Consider the following 17098-nt stretch of genomic DNA (forward strand, 5'->3'; position numbering starts at 1 on the left):
ATCTGGTACATCTACACAATGGAGTACTACTCAGCTTTCAAAAACAATTACTTCATGAAATTCATAGGGAAATGGAATGAACTAGAAAATATCATCCTGACTTAGGTAACCCAATCACAGAAAAACACACATGGTATGCACTCACTGATAAGTGGATATTAGCCTAAAAGCTGCAACTACACAAGATGTAATCCACAGACCACATGAAGCTCAAGAAGAAGGATGACGAAAATGTGGATGCTTCACTCCTTCTTAAAGGGGAGAACAAAAATATCCATAGGAGGGGATATGGAGGCAAAGTTTAGAGCAGAGCCTGAAGTAATGGCCATTCAGAACCTGGTCCACATGCAGCCTATATATATACAGCCACCAAAACTAGATAAGATTTTTGAAGCTAAGAACTGCATGCTGACAGGAACCACATAGAGATCTCTCTTGAGAGACACAGCCAGAACATGTCAAATACAGAGGCGAATGCCAGCAGCAAACCACTGAACTGAGAACGAGACCCCCATTCGAAGAATTAGAGAAAGTATTGAAAGAGCTGAAGGGGCTTGCAACCCCATAAGAAAAACAATGCCAACCAACCAGAGCTTCCAGGAACTAAACCACTACCCAAAGACTATGCATGTACTGACCCTGGGCTCCAACTGCATATGTAGCAAAGGATGGTCTTGCTGGGCACCAATGGAAGGGGAAGCCCTTTGTCCTACCAAGGGTGGATCTTGAGTAGAGGGGATTGTCTGAGGGGCACGAGGGGAGGATGGATGGGGAGGGGAGCACCATTATAGAAGAAGGGAAGGGGAGGTGATAGGGGCTCATGGACAAGAAATCCAGGAAAGGGAATAACATTTGAAATGTAAATAAAGAATTATACAACAAAAATTAAAATAACTGCAAAAATAAATAGAGCAAGAACAAAAGCCTTTCCTTAAACAAGCTCACATCCTAAGACACAACAAAGAGTCAGAGAGAGCTAACTGGGAGTGTCAATGAAACCCTGAACCCCCCCCCCAGCAACACACCTCTTCCAACAAAGCTCCTCCTTCAAATCCTTCCCAAACAGTTCCACCAACTGGGGAACAACTATTCAAATATTAAGCCTATATGAGCCATTCCTATTCTAACTTCTAGAGTAATAGAAAATCAGTACTTTAGTAGCAAAAGAAGAAAGAAAAAGTAGACTGTATGGGAGAGTGGGTACAAAGGCTATTTAGAGGGTCTAGCCTCAATTGTCACTGTCCTCCTCTCCAAGTGAGTAAATGCAAATATTCAGAATGATGGCTTAAGGAAAACCAACATAATACTTTTAGAAATGAATACTTTAATAAAGGTTAAAAGAGGAGAGAGAGAGAGAGAGAGAGAGAGAGAGAGAGAGAGAGAGAATGAAAGTCAAAGAGTAGGTCTTGCCACTATACTAGCAGAGGAAGGGATGGGGCCAGAAACAATGGATAGGACCAGCATTAAGAAAATATTTAAGCAGCTGTAAAAGCAAAGGTCCTTCTCTGCAGAGTTTACTCTGAGAACCAAGAGCATGCTTCAGGAAATTATATTCTGGGAAACAGCATGAAGAATATCAATGTCAGGAAGGAATAACTTAAAAACAGAATTGTGCAGTATTTCTCAAGGAAAATCATATCAGATTCACATACTGGAATGCATCACATAGGAACAAATCTATCAACTGTGCTCACATAAAATATCTTATAGACAAGCTTAGCATGGATGTCTACAAGAAAGGCCAAATAGAGAATTATTTCATATCTACATCTATGTGTGGAGACTATCAAAATAACATAGGCTATTATTATTGCCTTTGGTTGCTTCCCAGAGGTGGAAAGTAAGTCCTTATTGCTGAATATACTACATAACTTGGAGGAATCAAGCTGGACATGAGATGAGCTAGGAACATTTTCCCTGAGTACTATCTCTTATAGCACTCAATGTTGCTATTCAAGCTGCCAACTGCAATTAGACGTTCTACTTGGCTGTAAGTTTCCAAATACAACAATAACACAGTAAAATATACACAAAGGTTTAGTAGTGGCACATATCTTGGGGTACCCAATAGTTACTTTATTGGACTTAAAGCCTGTGATTTGGAATGGAATTCATACCTGGTATGGTAACCTACCTAATGACCCATTCTTATTGAGGTAATAGACTCTACAAGAGGATCTACTACAGCCACCTAAACCATTATAATTCTCAAATTAAATCTAAATACCTATTATTAATGTCTATAAATAATAATAGGTATTTAGATTTAATTTGAGTTTTCACCTATCATCAAAGAAACTTGCTTTTATCATAGAGCACAGAAATCCATACCTCATCATCTATAGAGAACAACTGAGTGTGGGGTGCCTGTTTCAGCTAATGTTTCTATTGCTGCGATTGGAATAAGACCAATGTATACACTATCAGAAAATTCCCATATATATAAACTATACCCATGAAATTTTAACAATATGGTCAACTAAATACAACCTGTGCAAATGATAACACAAACCCAAAGTGTACGTGAGAAATCTCACAATGCCCTACCACCAAATGAAGGGCTGCCCCCAATGAATGGCCATTTTCTTTTGTTTCAGGTTGTTGTTGTTTCTGTTGTTGTTGTTGTTGTTGTTGTTGTTGCTGTTGCTGCTGTTGTTGCTATGTGTGTGCCTGTATGAAAGAGAGAGATACAGATACAGAGACAGAAACAGAGATAGTTCCTCTGTGTAGCCCTGCCTGTCCTCGATCTAGCTCTGTAAGACAGGCTGTCCTCAAACTCAGAGATCCACCTGACTCTGACTCTGAGTGCTGAGATTAAATGGGTGTGTCACCAAAACAGGAATATAATGGCTGTTGTTAAAAGAAGAATCAGTCTCATCCAAGAACAAGTCCCTTGATAAGTTATCAAAACCCATGGGATCATCCACAAAGACCTATATATAACAACAATGCTAAATAAATTCAACAACCCCCTCCCACTCATATGTATATACATAAAACAACAAATTCAAAATGGAAATATAAAGATGATTCAGTAGCTAATGATGAATAAATTAAAATTTTCAAAATTATTGACAGTTCCACTCTTAACGCCCAGACAGCTCAGACATACAGTGCTCTATCCCAGTCTAATGAGTAAGCATCATTATATTTCTCTGTATTATCCTCCTCAATTCCAAGACCTATGCTGACTTCCACAACCAAAGCTCTAGCCCAGTCAGATGATCCCAACCTCTGCCTTCTCTTATTTTCAGGTTCAGGCCAGGAGGCCTATTCTGTGATTTAGCCCAACCTTCAGAGTTTACAGCAGAAATACAGCCAACAAAAACGTCTATATGCATAGGTCTCATGACAAAAACATTATATTAATGTTTTTAGACAGTATGTTCATCACAGAAGCCACCAGTCGAATGGAAATATCATCTAATAACATTTACTCAGATGAACCCCATGACACATTTCTTAAAAGAAAAATAATAATAAATGTCTTCAAAGAACCAATGAAGCTTAAATGAGATACAAAAATAGCCCAATGAAATTAAAAAGAACGAATTCAAAGAAGGTGCTACTGGTGTAAAAACATAAACAGAAGGTTGAATGGAATTATAAAGAAAATTACAGGATGGAAAAACCAAATTCTGTAAAGAAAAATATTACAAACTCAAGCTAGAATTAGGAAAACTCAAAAACCTAATTTGGAAACTCAGGGGAAATTGTTACAAGTAGAACAGAACAAGTAGAAGTGGAACATCAATATTCAAAGATAACAAAGGAATTAGATCATACACACAAATAATATGGAAAACATTTAAAAAGCAAGAACAGATTATGCAGGAAATGCCATGAAGTACTAAAATTTCAAAATATAAGCAAAGACAGAGAAGAAGAAACCTAGGTGAATGACAAAGATCAGATTTTTAACCAGGTCATTAAAGAAAACATCCCAAAACTAAGGAAAAATGCATCTATATGTAGAGGAATTTTAATCCAGCAACATGGCTACTCTAGCAAGGAATCATATCCAAAGATCTAGGCCTGTGTTATCCAGCTGGAATAACACACCTTTAATCCCTGAGTAGAATACAAACACAATCTTAGTACGTACCTTTAATCCAAAATAATAACATCCAATTGAGGGGCAGCCTAAGTGATGAACCAGGAAAAGTTTTGACAGAATGAGTCAGAGACAGAATACACCCACTGTCACAGGAACAAACAGGAAAGAAAAGCAATTTAAGAGGGCAGCTCAGCGAGAAAAAGAGAGAGGGGAAGCAATTTTGTCAGTATAGTGTTACAGAGACAGGTTGCAAGTAAAGACAGGGCCAGCTAGAGAATGAGAATAAGCCAGAAGATAAAAATAGATTGCCAGAGTTAGTTTGAAGTTATGCAAAGTGACTCAGTGAGAAGTAGAGAGAAGACATTGAATTTGTCAGTTTGGAGAGGAGTTTGAGCCAGAACAACTGAGTTGAACAAGCTATCCAGGATTCAGAAAGAACTAGAAAGTGTTAACTTATTCAGCTATAAGCCTGATAGACAATAATTACATCTAGTTAATAAATTTTACCTTTACACATGTACACACACACACACACACACACACACACACACACACACACACATTTTCAAAGTGGACCAAGATATGAGCTATGAAAGGATTATGTCAACACTAAATCTGTACTATAGATTCTATAGTGTTTCTATAGTGTTTCTTCAAGTTTTATCATCCAATAGATTTAGAATATTCAGAAACAAATGTAGAAGTTGCTATTTACACTTCCATGACACATGATTTCCTGACATAATGAGATTGAACATAAGAAGGAAGAGTAAAGAGGATAATGGGAAGATAAGTTCACATTTATATATCAAAGAAAGATTCATTCAGGTTTATTTTGACATTTCATTGGTTTAAATTATCTTTGTTCAATTATAAAAAAAATCAGAACCTAGTACAAGTGGGAAAAACTATTCCTCAGATCAATAAATCCCAGGATATTCCTTGAAGATTTATTTTTCTAAATACTGAAATGATGGAGACTAGGAACAGCTGTATTTATTTCAAGTCTCTTAGTCAATGACTACAGAAAAGTAAAAATAGAGTCTACTTCAGTGCTGCTTCAGAACACATATAAGTAAAAAGGAGAAGGAGTACACACGTTTACCTAGAAAACAGCACTGTAACAGATAATGTAAGTGACAAGACCAGAATTTGTAGCCTGGGTGAAGCCCAAGCGGTGAATTTCTGCACGTAATGGCTTTATTATTGAAGGAACAGTAAAGTTTGGGTATTATTATTGTTGTTGTTGTATTGCTTCCTAACGAAAGCAAGGAGACTAGCAGGAAGGTGACATTAGTCTTACTTATGTCAGAACATCCCAACTCTAAGAAAATTCAAAATTATTTCACACTGAGACTTAATTTCCTAACCAACTATTTTAATATTTTCCTGTCAATGAAGAGTATAATGATCAGTGAAGCCACATAATTCCTAAACACTCCACTTTTTTATTATAGAAGTGTTGACTTTCATAAGAAGCTTTGGAATGATCCAGAATACATAATCAAATAGAGTCAAATAATTATTTCATCCTGAATAATAATAAGACAAACAATGTTTCATTCTTGATGTTCTTGCCGACTTGATTTTCCTGGGTTCATTTTCATCGGCAATATTACATTTTCTGAAAGATAATCCCTGAGTAGAAGCAATTGAGGAAGAGCTGCCTGGGGATGTTTGTTGTTAGATTTGAGATGCTTTGATCTGACTACGGTTCCCACAGAGGGCAATCAAGACTGACTTGTGGGTGAATGTTTGCTGAGACCTTGCTATCTTGGGTATTATTTGCTTTTTAGATCATGGTGACTACAGCTTCTAAGTTTCTTGGAATTTGCTAGTTGATAACAACTGAAATTTTATGAGTGATAAGTGTCAAGAAACCAATCTAACTGGTCTTAAAACTGCTGTCGCTCCCAGTTTCATAGTATTTCAAACACTGATAGAATGAAGATCTGCTTTAATTTCTGTTATAGGTAGGTCAGATCACTTTTATTTCCATGGGAGCTAGTCAATCTAAAGCAGACCTACCATACTACAGTGTTAACATTCTCAAGTCCCAATACTCACACATATGGAGGTGATGGCAGAATTTCTTTCTCTTCTTCTAACACACCCATAGTACCAAAGTGCTTAATCATCTACTAGCATGTCAAATTAGTTTGCTGTCTATCATCCCTCTACTAAATTTCCTCTAATAGTTCACAGAAAACTATATCTGAAATTTAGTTTATTCCTTAGTCATACCTCATGAGAATGTCCTTATCCCTTCCAGTACTCATTTCAGAAACTACTTTTCTAGCTTCAAAAGCTTTGAACTTTACTTAATAAACATCTCTCTGAGTATTTTTCCTATAGCAAGTGTTATAATCTATTACTGTAATTTGTCTTTCTGTTTCCATTCTGCATCTTTTAAAATAATTTTTCAAATTGGCCAAGTCAAAATACATATTTCATGGTGTCAGTTCACCCATTCTTGCTTAGAACTCCTTTAAGGCCACCCTTTGTACACATGTAAACTGACTGCCATCTACATCTATTATCTTGTATCCCAATCATTCTTTCAGTATTCACACTATTGTCACATTAGACCGTCAGTTCCTCAGTAGTGCTATGATGTATTATGGCACAGGCTAGATTTGGAACATTCATAGAAACTCTTCATCTCCAAATTCCTTAGTACCTAGTTGTCAATTTTCATTTCAAGAAAATATACCTTACTTTACAGACTTTCCCAAAACCACTTTTTATGTTTTATAGCTCTATTGAACTCTTTATAATTTGATATTTGACAGCTATTCTTGTAATTAATTGATAAATGTGACTTCCTGGTAATCTGGATAGGGTTTTTAATAAAAATATCTGGTTAGGAGAGCATACTTTGATGTTTTCTCATAGTAATAGGTCTCATTACAACTTCAAGGAAATATCTGAGGTTGATTTCCATTAACATATATGAATGTTCTCTCAGTAGCAGATGTTAAAACAAAATCCACATGGGCATGAATTTACATTTGGTTTCAGAAGAAAGGCTGCTACGCACAAACTGGTCTGGCCTACAGATGAGCACTCTATTGTAACTTGCCAAACTCCAGTGGCCCAGAATTGCAGGAAAATGGATAATTTCTGTTGTGATTTGTATACAGTTCTAGAGGAAAGCCAACTTCAATTTGGTATGCAAAAGTGGATCAAAATCAATATTGTTTAATTTGGGTTTATATCCTACTCTGATAATATAGAATGTGAAATACATTAACTAGGTGACAGACATTAGAAAAACAGAGGCAATCAATGTTTAATTAAGATCAATGCTACTGATAAAAGAAACCCTAGTACAATATTTAATTTAATGTACATTTAAGATACACATTGTATTGAACCATTAGCGGCAGAATGGTATGTTGAGTTGAAAAGAAAAGTATTAAAAAACAAAATGGTTAATATATAAAGTTTTTAATTAAAGAGAAGCATTGGACAGCTGAGTTATAATTATTTGATAAAAATATCTAAATTAAATAAATATTAAAATTCATTTTCCTCCCTTATACAATGGGTCCATGGTGAGTTAATTCGGTAATAAGAATAACTGAAAAACCTATCTTCCTTTACGTCTTTTTCATGTTAAACTAATAATTGAATACTCTGTTATACAATAAACCAAATAATACACTGTGATCACATATCATAATACACCTAAAATGTTATCCCATTTATACAATAACTACCATTCTAGTATCTGATCTGCTATGCTAGAATACCTCAAAAGAAGCCATAAGGTACAGGAGTAAAATTTTTCTATTAGATGGAAGGAAACATGAGATAATTAGGTCCTAGGCAAATAGTATCAATATAGTAAGAGTAATATTGTCCATAATTGTTATCAGGATTAACTGGTTTTACTTCAGAGAAGAAACAAATACAATAATTTTGTTTACAACATACAAAATCATCTTTGGGATATTAATTTTCCTTGTCTATTAGCTTTCTGGGCTTTGTATGATGAATGTACATACATTTTCTGTAGGAATTGCATTAGGACCTGTGATGTTGGGTTAGATAATATTCTAGAATTTCCAAATTTATTTTATAATTTTTTCTTACAGAATGCTAAAAATCGTGATAAAAATTTTTGGCCTTAGTCATGATATCACTGCTTTTAGTAATGTGGCCATGGGAAGTGGATCATTAGAGTTAGATAGATGCTCAGTTTAATCAGCGAAGCACAGCGAAGTGTTGAGTCAATCTTCCTAGATAAGGACAATGTTCTCATCTAGATTTTGGATTTAATATAAGGAAGAAATTGGAATGTCAGAAAACTGTAAAATGTTGCTATATAGAGAAATTATTTGAATGATACAAGTGAAAGATTATGATAATTTGAACACTGAAAACTTTTTGTAATATAAGCTAACTATGCTTCACATTTCTCTTTCAACAAACTTCCCGGTTAAGTGATTACCTAAATATTTGTAGTAATTACCTAAATATCTCTATATACAATAAATTGGAAAGAAATTCATAACTATGGGCATTGCTTACTGAGTCTGATGTCACATAAATATAGCAAGAATTATAATCAAAGTATAAAAGTAGATCCAATTGAAAGTACTTGAGGTAGATTATTTAAAGAATTGTTTTTATTTTATGTGTACTAATCTTTACTTGCATGTATATCTATGTACCATGTGTTTTCGCGATGCTCATGGAGGCCAGAAGAATGGTTAAAATTTCCCAAAAGTAAAGTTATAGATAATTGTGATTTGCCCCATGGGTCCTGGGAAAATCTGCATATACCATAAGAGCAGAAAGAATTCTTAACTACTGAGCTTTCATTCTAGCATCAAGATTGATTCTCTAGGAAGCTATTTCATAATATACTACACGAATTACCTAGTTCAGTCCATGGATGGTTAGTTACAGAGAGGATATAGATAAAATTTTATAATTTCCAGTTTTATCATCAATTTTCATTTAGAATATCATGACAGATATTCTAAAATCTCTGTGGTTAACATCTACTATTAAGTACCTTTACAAATGACAGCATTGCTCTGTTAAACTAGAATATAAACTTTCAAACTTGATTACCTTTCAAATGGCTAAATGTTTTAAAATCAAGATGAATAATTATTTTTTAGACTAATGAGTCACAAATTATTTCAACTATGTACATCTCTTTTATCATTACCATTCTTTTGTATTATAAACATTTTAGAAAATCAGGGATAGCAAATTAGAATACTATGAGTACTTACAACAAAATAACTATAATACTGGACTTTACCTGATATGATCCAAATTTATATTAATATATGATCTATGTTGACTTCCAGTTACATTTTGTATTCAAATATTAAAGTTTTCTAGATAACCAGTTTATGTTAATGATGAACTTTGTTGTCCTTTGGAATCTAGAATAAACATTAGTCTATAGTCTATCCCCTCCTGCCTCCTTCTGTGTTATCAAACTTCTATCTGCTTATTGATCTTTTTAATGTCACCTGTCCCCAAATTTTCTACTGCTGTGGGACATGGTATGCTAAATTGTGACTCTGTATTGGACTTTATTCTCAGTTGCTATATTAGAGTATTCTTTAAATAAACTGTCAGGAGTTTGAAAATTCTCCTATGAAATTTTACTTTCTGTGTATAAATTTCAAATATGAGAGGATAATAACAATAAAAATGGTATTTTAGTTTATTTCCTTAGTATATACTTGCATTTTAAACTCACAAGCAACAATGATATAAACATATATTCTTATATAACAGATGAAAAATGTAGTAGATTAGCCAGTGTAAGGTGCCAGGACCAGATAATGTGATTTTGCCTTCTGTTTTCTTATAGCTAGCTTCATTACATTGCATCAAATAGAGTATCACCAATGATTCTGAAAGAAAAAATGTTAATGTCATCAATTGTTTGTCATCTGACTCACATAACACACCCCATGAGTCCTGCAGTTAAATGGTCCATTCATTCCACTAACAAGTCTTCATTTCAGCAGGAAAATTTGGCTTAATCTTTCCTTGTACCTTTTATTTGATGAATGCAATCAAGTATATAGTCCATTATAAAAAGAATGAAGACACAGAAAACAATACAACTATCTAAAAAAAAATAAGTTCACCTCACACCAACAGAAAATTAGCTGTACAATTTCAATGAATTAAACAATACCAAAAGGGACTTCACCTATTTTCATGGTAAAAGCTAGACATCCACATTAAAATTTTGTACATATATAAGCAATACTTGAATATATATTTATATGAGTACAAGAGAAGAATGGGCTGGAGGTGGTATTTGTATACATTTAGAGAAGGAGGGTCCCAGTGTATCTTAAGATAAAATAAAGGATTATCTTTAAAGTTTAAAATTTCACATTTTCATTGTGATGTTGGGTTGTACTTATAAGTTAATATTGCTTATCTTTTTAATGGAGAAAGCATAAGCTCCTGCTGATTCTCAGCAATATCTGTAAACATGACTAGGGCCTAGCCGGCATAGGAGACCTGTGGACAAAGATTTTCAACAATGTCACCTTTGACATATTGGACGTGAATTGTGTTCTTCAGTTTACGATATTTAACATCCCTGGCCAATATGCTTGCTGTTAGTTTCAAAATAAGTTCATGCCATATAAATTGTGAATACCAAAAGTATATCAAGTCACTCATTGGACAAAAATTGTCCCAGTTTTTATCCCACTACCTTGGGGGGAAAATCACTAAGTTATCTACATTTCTCAAATTACTTCTCCAACAAATTGATTCTCACTTCCAATAGAATAATTGATCATATATAATTCAGTGCTGCCCAATGTTTGAAAAATTTGGCATACAATTAAATAATGAAAGCTTTTTCACTCTGTGGAGCAGACCCTAGCTATTAACTTTCATTTTAAATGCAGCTATAAATATTGATTTGAACATTTATTCAATGTTTTCATACATGGAAACACACACAATGAATCAATAAATATACAAGTTATGTTTCTGTCTGCACAAGCACATTTCCATTCTTGACTGTTTAAGTGTGATACAAAACAATCACTTAATATATTAAAACATGTAGAATCCTTTTATTTCATTCATTTCATTTCCCCCTTATCCCTTTCTCTGACAAAACTTCCCAAAGGTTCAATTGTGACAGAGATGGAGAAGGGAGTCCTTCTTGGAAAACTCATTCAGCTGCTTAGCCCAACAGCATAAATTTGATCTTGTAATTAGTATTCAACTCAGCATCTTGAACAGAAACCAGTGTTACAGCCAAGAGGTGGTTTAAATCACATAAATCATAGATCAATGACAGAACTTGAAGCACTGGATAGATTACAAAAGTAAAGCTTTAGTTAAAAATAGATTAACTGTTTCCCTGCAGGAATTCTTTAATCCCCCACCCCCAAATATATAAAACAAATAAAATTAGATCTGATCAAATTGTAGCATAAGCATATAATGTTGAAATATACTTCCCCTTCCCCCACAGTTACAGTGTTGTTTTGGAAATGCAGAAATTTGTGTGCACAAGCTCCTCATGAAAATAAGCCATGTGTCTACGTCTTTATTCCTGAATGATTTTTAAAGCCACAAAGTGTATTGTTATGAGTAGCAAATGGACATTAGTGATTGGAGAGCTGTTTTAACTTACATTATAAAGACCAGATTTTCAACTTTCAAGACAAGTTGAAAAATATGATTTTGTCTCCCAAAGATCTACATATCTTTCCATGAAAATCCTGTATTACTAAATTTCATGCAGTTCATGTTGTTATAATAAATAAAAATTACTTAAAATTGGTTTTTGAGTTTCATAGGTTATCCAATTATCAAATAATGTTATTCTCACTTTCCTTCTTGTTCAATTTTAGAATCTCAAACTACTCAAAATTAAAAGTTTGACTTTTGGTGTCATAAATGCATACATCTTTAAGTATGACTGTAGTATTATTCTATCCTCAATAAAATCTATACTTCAATTCCTTAAGTCTCATGAAACACTGTGTTTTCTAAATACTTACTCTTTTAATTCATATCAGAATTACTTTCTAGTCCAAACACTCTAAAACATGTCTACAGTTAGAAATAAAGTATTTTCTAATATAATACCAGACAGCTGAAAAAATATCAAATTGGTAAAATGTAGACAGGGTTTATACTCAAAATCCTGCTAGTAAAGATATAATTTCTTGGACTAATTAAATGAAGTTTTAGGTTAAACTTTCTCAAACTACAATACAATGTGATGAAGAAACCAGAATATGCCACTGAATTTTACAAATGTTACTTGCAACATAATTATTTTCCAGTTTACACCACTTTCGAATTAATATTCTGTATTCAAAATGTTTATGTTAAAATAATACAGTAGGAAGTAAAAGTTATACTTTTTCACTCATATTTTATATTTATGAATATATTTTTCTTGAATATCCTGAAATCATTCCATTTTATTCCATTGTGGAATTTTAAAAATATTTTAGTTTAATTTGTATATTTGAAAATCATTTTCCTTTAAACTTTAGTGTCTGTTGGTTACATTGTCTTTAAAACTACTTAAATGGGGGTTGGAGATTTGGCTCAGTGGCCCTGGGTTTGGTCCCCAGCTCTGGGAAAAAAATACTTAAATGTCCAAATTATGGAAATATTATATGCATAGTATTACATACAATACTACATATCATTGGCTATCTCATATGGGAAAATTGTACTAAATTTTATTTCTCTTAGTTTATGAAAAAAATCTTGTAAAATTTAGACTGGATCTCTGATCTAGTGGTCAAATTATGTAAATGTTCAGTTACCAAATAGATATCAAATATGTATCTTAATGTGAAGTTATGCAAAATTTCAGGTTTAATATGAAATTCTTTTGACTTTTGAGTATGAAACTTACGTGTAACTATCTTTATCCAAACTATCAGTTAATTCCTGGTATCTACTATAACTAAAAATATTGACAATTATCCATAAAAATAATATGTATAATAGATTCATTGTATTAGCTAACTACTGTTATATCACTACCCATACATTTATGAAATATTTAATATTCAAAGAGCACTCAATTGTGGTTCACCTTTCACTTACACTTTGCAAAGCTTTCTTTTGATAGCTGTTTTATATAGCAATATCTCTATACACTGTCCGTTTAAGAAGTTTTAAAGGACAGTGTAACCAACAGATACCACAGTTTAAAAAAATATTTTCTAATATATACATCACGCTAAAATATTTTTAAATTCCACAATGGAATAAAATGGAATGATTTCAGGATATGAGCAGGAAATCAAATTGTTGGTTGAAATATTTCTCTTAAGCTCTTCGGGAAGATCCTGGTTCTTCTATGCAGTTTAAAAGAGAGAAAACATGCCACACTGCACTGCCTTCAGTATTCACCTGATGAAACGTGAGACATTAAGGGAATGAAGCAATAAGTACAGCTATAAAAGCTTGTTACTCTATTTACAGATGCCATTATATCAACATCTAAGTCAAATTTTGTATTTAAAAAAAATGAAAATAGTTGATGTATCATTTGTTGTTTGTCACAGTGTTTCAGACTCACAAATTTGTGTACATTTTTAAAAGCCTGGATGGCAAATGTTTTATAAGAGGAAAAAAATGAGAATGAAGAGTTTGGGAAACTCTAACAGATCTGTTGCAAGCTAATGGAATTTTTAAATACCACCTAATGCAAAGCACACTCTATAGCTAGTCATAAGATTAAAAGCTTTTCAAGTTGCTATCTTGGGAAATTTCTTTCAAAGAAATTGCTACAAAGCCTTGTTTTAGTATGTTCCCTTACTGTGCTTCCCACTGTGTTTTTTTAATAAGAAAAGCTATCCATCCATAGAGGTGTATCCTGTTCTCCATGCTTCACTGTTTAGCAGCAGGCAGATACAGTAGACACTCGGGTATTTGACTCTTTAATTTTCACTCCATAATGTTGATGCCTGCTTTTGCTGACTGATGCATGTATCCTTGTGGTTGTTTAATTATGAATGGTCACAGATTTCCTCCACCCCATAACCTCCCTTATTTTCAATTACCATCAGCTAAGACAATACACAATTTGAAGTATCTTTTGTGTAAATAAGGTAATAGATGTCTAGTGTAAGTACAATAAAAAAGTTAGCCTCTGTTTCAAATTGTTAAAAAAAACCCATAAGTTAAATTCAACAGCATGGTAAAATAATATTTATTTCAACATAACAAAGATATACATTAGAAACTACTTTTAAAATGATCATCAATAAAATATCATTGTATAGCTTATTAAAACGTGTTCTCATAACATAAAAATGCAGACTATACAATTGAAATTATTAAAAACACAATTTGTTTTAGTATACAGGTATCCCCTTGATTGTTAAAGATAAAATGACATGTTTCTTATTTTTGCAAAAGAAATAGATAATTCTGCATGTTACTCATAATACAAACAAATAAATTAATACAAATAATTGACTAATTTTTGTACTATACTAGCTAGACAACATCTATAGTTTGGCTACTCACCAATACATTTATTTGCTCCTTAGAAACATTTTATTTTACAACAACTAGTTATATTTTTATTCCTAGGTATTGAACCTAGAACTTTGTATATGCTAGGCAAGTTAAATACAACGGAATATTATGCCCTTAGCACTGTACATAGACTATGAAATTTGTGCCTTCTACAAAGAGTTAGATAGGAACATAAGATCTAAGGCAAGCATTCTTTCTAGAAAAATTTTCCTACTACAAATATTAGGTACAGCAAGCAGTGTATAATTTGTTCTGTACTTTTTATAACTGAGAGCATAGAATTAATAGAAATCATGTTATAAAAACTATACATTGACCACTAATAATAAAGTAAATTCTCCTCATTATAAAAAGGATTATTTTATGATTTATGTTTTTGGTGTTATGGTTAATAGTGGCAGGTATTTTGAAAAAAACATTTAAATGATTCCTGTCTTCAACAATAGCCAACAGATACTAATAGTTTTATGTTTCAAATATAAATTAAATAACAATGTTTTTATTTTAATGATTGAATTTCAAATGCAATAAAATTAAAATTGGTGGATTAAACATGAGACTGTATGAAAACTGGTAATATAGTGTCATGTTATTGTTTGTGCTGCACCCATCACACCAAAATGGAAAGTTTAATATTATTTGCTTACATATTCCCAGATGAATGCTAATGCAGCCATAAAAGCAAAATCAAGTTTCAGATCTGAAAACAGTGGACTTAAAGACAGTTTGTCGAGATTTGCAAATTCAGAAAAGAATAGAAAGGTTCATACTACAATGTGGGAATCTCTCAAAAGGCCCTTACTTCAAAAATGTCCATAGACAGTCTTGTTACTGGTCAGAATTTTAAGAAATATAGATACAAAAACCATTTTAAGTTAAAAGAATAATATGATTATGAAACAGAAATTCATTTTCCTACACAGTATACCTAAGTATTGACTATATCTTTCAAATGAACATTGACACAATATTTTCTGACCAACATTTGAAAGATAAAATAAAGCCTAAATGGTTTATGATACAGTATGAGTAATAGAACACCAAAACCTTTTATTACTCCATTCCTTTATTTTTAAACATTAAAAGAAGAGAAAGGCACAGAGAGAGAGGGAGAAGGAGAGGGAGAGACAGAGACAGAGACAGAGAGAGGTAGGATGGGGTCTTGACTTATGCAGTATCCTGTTGCTTTCCAAACAGCAATGTCACGTATTAGACTGGGCCATCAAATATTTGGTTCCTAGATGTTTCTTTAATTCAAACCACTCAATAGTCATTAAATTCATCTTAATCCCCCTTTTTAAACTAACAATATACTATTATCTTTGGTAATTCATTCAGATTGAATTATTATAAAGAATATCATGAAATGTTGAACATTATTATTGAGCTACATGATGAATTAATTTGAAATTATCCCTTTCTTCTTTAAATGCTGTTCCAGGAAAATCTCCGTATACAGTGCTGGCAATTACAAGAGTAACTCATAAAAATATTGTGTCAAAATTGAGTCATTTGACCGGTTTAAGTTATTAACATTGATTAAGTGTAATATTAATCATCTTTCACCATTACATGTATATGAGCTTAGTCACACTGTCCTACAAACTTAAGCCATATCCACATCAGCCACTCATTTGGTCTCATCCATTTAATAAATGGTACTGAATAGTTTGTGTGTCAAGTAAAAAAAATGAGATTTTTTTACACAAAGTAATCCAACAAGATAAAATGAAATCTAGCTTCAAATTTCTTGAGTTTAAAATCCAGCTGTTGCCACTTTAGTGTTTAGTGAATTTGTGTGAATTATTTCTTCTCAGTGTGTCTCTCTTTTCAGAGAAAATAAAGGTGATAATTTTATCTCTATATAATATGTCATGGGGGTTATATAAGTTATCTGTTTTAAGTTATATTGGCTTAAGAATTGCTAAGTAATAAATGCTAAAAACTGTTTGCTACTGTAATTGTTTTTCGTCTAGATATATAACCAACAAGGCAAATATTATATTTACTAAATCTTCCCATATAAAAAATTGAAGCATAAAAGTTAAAAGAAACAAAAGTCACAGAGGAGCCTAGGAAGTATTCATATGAGAGTACTAAGCCACAATAAGAGACAAAACCTGGCCATTTCAATGCTTAAATCAAAGTAGTGTAACTGCATATGATTTCAAAAGACTAACTGGAAGACAATAACGAAAGGCTAAAGTTGGAAACGTTTTACTAGCATATACCACTGTATGTGGAATGTTTCATTTATTATAATAAATATGGTTTCAATTTCCTAGCAATAATAGTTTCCCTTTATATGTGCATCTTCCCCTATTTTCATAACTATTCATCTAATTTATATTTTAATTTCCTTAATTAATTATTTAATACCACTTTTTTCTATGGACTCTTATTTGTCATGTATACAGATAGCTACATCTACTTGTTTCTACTCTTTCTTTAATTCACATTTCAGTCTGCTTCAACCTCAGTGCACAGAAAATGATATTGTAAAAGGAC

At 32.6% G+C, this 17098-nt stretch overlaps 1 long non-coding RNA gene across 1 annotated transcript in view; it reads right to left on the reverse strand.

The window, feature by feature from the left end:
• LOC134484159 (uncharacterized) overlaps window positions 1–14209 on the reverse strand; it is a 58593-nt gene extending 44384 nt beyond the window's left edge. Inside the window, exon 1 of the long non-coding RNA XR_010061625.1 lies at window positions 2548–14209. This is a non-coding gene — a long non-coding RNA (uncharacterized LOC134484159). The remainder of the gene's footprint in view (window positions 1–2547) is intronic.
• Window positions 14210–17098: the final 2889 nt, after the last annotated feature.

Source organism: Rattus norvegicus, chromosome X (genome assembly GCF_036323735.1).
Source record: "Rattus norvegicus strain BN/NHsdMcwi chromosome X, GRCr8, whole genome shotgun sequence".
Classification (NCBI taxonomy): Eukaryota; Metazoa; Chordata; class Mammalia; order Rodentia; family Muridae; genus Rattus; species Rattus norvegicus.